The sequence below is a fragment of the Myotis davidii genome, unplaced genomic scaffold (assembly GCF_000327345.1).
Source record: "Myotis davidii unplaced genomic scaffold, ASM32734v1 scaffold681, whole genome shotgun sequence".
Taxonomy (NCBI): domain Eukaryota; kingdom Metazoa; phylum Chordata; class Mammalia; order Chiroptera; family Vespertilionidae; genus Myotis; species Myotis davidii.
The window spans coordinates 1,243,146-1,246,174 of NW_006291551.1; the positions used below are offsets into that span (position 1 = coordinate 1,243,146).

Below are 3,029 nucleotides of genomic sequence, written 5' to 3' on the forward strand. Positions count from 1 at the left end.
CCCTGCAACCTCAGCATTCTTAGTCTCTGCACAGTCGCAGTGGCCACATGGGGGCAACAGCACTTCACGCTGACGCATTGTCTTGCATTGGGATGTGGCTCCAGCTTGGCAGAGGAACTGAATTTTCTATAGAACACTAGCAGCCTCATCTGGCTCAAGTTTAGAAGCAGAGGTCTTGCTTCCCTCCTTGAGGCCCTGGAAATTGTGGGGTGAAGGGATTTGGCTCCCTCAGGTGAAGAAAGGAGGGGGGTCTATGCAAAGTTGGTGATGCGCAGATGCTGCCAGTCAGTGAATTAATCAGAGAGGGGCAACCGATGTCTTGGCTGGGGAGCCAGGGCTGACTTTTCTGGTCAAAGTAGAAGCTGGCCCGCTTGTGCTCCCTCCTGTTTTCCTGCATCTCAACCTTTCCCTCTGCTCTGGTCCTGGTCAGCTCTCAAGCAGCATTGAAAAGCTACCATTTTTAAATTTTATTTTTTGCTTTTACATTTTAAAAGATTGATTTTAGAAAAAGAGAAACACACACACACACACACACCATCAGAATCCACATAATTAGACACCCACTGGTTGCATCTTTTATAGCCCTGACCAGGAATCCAGGCCACAACCTTGACGCAACCAACTGAGCTACCTGGCCAGGGCAGCTTTTACTTTTATTAGTATTTATTGTATTCTGAATTTACTTCCAGGCCATAAGTTTTTGTGTCTTCAGTTTCTCCTGGGATAACTTTTCTTTCTCTGCAGCCTCCTCTTCTGGTTTAGGAACAATCTGCTCTTTTCCAGTAAAGATCATCTCCGTGTGGCAGGGAGAGCTCATGGGTGGGTTAACCTGCCCACGAGCTCTGTACATTCTGCGCTGTATCTTGGGAGCTTTGTTCACCTGGATGTGGTCAATGACCAGAGAATGTACTTCTAAACCCTTGAGTTCAGCATTGCTCTCTGCATTTTTAAGCATGTGCAGTAAAAATGGAGCACTGTTTTTGGGCCATCGACCCCTGTGTCCAGCGTCACTGTTTGGCCTGGGCATACCTACCAACTCCACCATTGTAATGATAGAATGGCACACAATGCTTCTGTAAAGTGACATCCTTCAGATACTTAACACATGATGCTGAAAGGGGTAAAGAATTATAAATTTATTGTTACATCTGCTAGTAGAAGTAACATATTTTTGAATATGCATACCCTTGATGGCCTGGGCAGTTTCATGAGTGTTTTTTTTCCCTCTCATGAATGTTTTTAAAGTGAATACTAAGATTTGAACCTCTTGATTGGCATGATTTTGTGGAATTTTCTGAGTCAAGTGTACAGTGAACCATTCTCAGAGGTCATGACCTCTGGTCACTTTCTAGGAAGCGAAGCACTCCCATTTAGAGGAAAAAATCTCCCTTTCTCTTTTCTCTCTTCTTCACAATTAAAATAAAAAAATATATATTTTAATTTATTGAATATATATATTTTAATTTATTGATTTTTTTTTGGTACGGGGGCATCGATTTGTTGTTCCACTTATTTATGCATTACTTGGTTGCTTCTTAAATTATTTTTGTTTCCTCTTTTTATCAGGTAGTCTTATTATTGATTCATGGGAGTTTTTATTGTTGTTTTAAATATATTTTTATTGATTTCAGAGAGGAAGGGATAGAGAGAGATAGAAACATCAATGATGAGAGAGAATCATTGATCAGCTTCCTCCTACACGCTTCCCACTGGGGATCTAGCATATAATCCGGGCATGTGCCCCTGACCAGAATCAAACCCAGAACCCCTCAGTCCACAGGCTGATGCTCTATCCACTGAGCCAAACCGGCTATGACACTTGGTTGCTTCTTGTATATGCCCTAACTAGAGAAGGAACCCACAATCTTGGAGTATGGAGACAACACTCTAACCAAAGAACTTACCCAGCCAGGGCCACAATTAAAAATTTTTGACATACTGCCGAAACCGGTTTGGCTCAGTGGATAGAGCATCGGCTTGCAGACTGAAGGGTCCCAGGTTCGATTCCGGTCAAGGGCATATACCTGGGTTGCGGGCACATCCCCAGTGGGAGGTGTGCAGGAGGCAGCTGATCGATGTTCCTCTCTCATCAATGTTTCTAACTCTCTATCTCTCTTCCTTCCTCTCTGTGAAAAATCAATAAAATATATTTAAAAAAAATTTTTTTTGACATATTGACAGAATTTAAAATTAGAATTGTTACAGGAACCTCTTACAGACACCAGACAGGTGTTATCGGACAGCCCCCTGAGTCAGTGGGAGAGGGCTGTCCCTATCTCTATTCTCATTCTCGTAGGAACAAATTCAAAGGAGTGACCCTGATTGCGTTGTGATAAAGCCAATTTATTAAAGATATTAAAGCAAACAAATTTATTAAAGAAGCAAGGCAAGTAATTCTGCATCTGAGCCAGAGCTCAGATGGGCTTTCCTATTTAGCTTGAAAAAGCCAGTTTGGTGGGGATTTAAGGAGTTATATACCCTCCTGTCTGTAAGTTGAAAAAAAATTCCTCTGCTAGATACCCTGGTAAAGATGAACTCCCTTCTTTTCTTTGTTATGGCTTTCCCAGAATTTATGAGAACCATCTGGTAACTTTATGTTGACAAACCCAAGACTGCTGGCTTCACTGTTTAAATAGTAAGATGAAATAAAACTGTCCCCCCTTCTTTTCCTTCCCCCTTCCTTCCTGCTATCTTAGTTCCAGGGTGATTTATACTAAATAGTCTCTGGTTAATGAGAAGTTGAATCAAGATTCCTCCTCCTCTCCTTCCCCTTTCCTTTCCCTTCCTCTCCTGCATTTTTTTGTGAGGAGTTTTAACCCTTTGTTCTCAAGATAAGTTCCTGCTATAAGTGGTCTGCAAAACTTTTTGGCCTCGTCTAATTCTCCTGTCTCAGTCTCCCTATTTCTTGTCTTGGAATTTTCCTAGATTGTCACCATCCTGTAACATTCCACCCTCAGAGACTTCCATCCCTAAAATCTTTTAGGGTTGAGGAGGGAAAGCAATCTGTTTTCAGTAACTGCTTCCTGCTG

General features: G+C 42.1%; 1 pseudogene; it reads right to left on the bottom strand.

Moving 5' to 3' along the window:
* Nucleotides 1-643: 643 nt before the first annotated feature.
* On the bottom strand, nt 644-1,434 carry LOC107183271 (annotated as a pseudogene).
* Between the last annotated feature and the right edge of the window lie 1,595 nt (nt 1,435-3,029).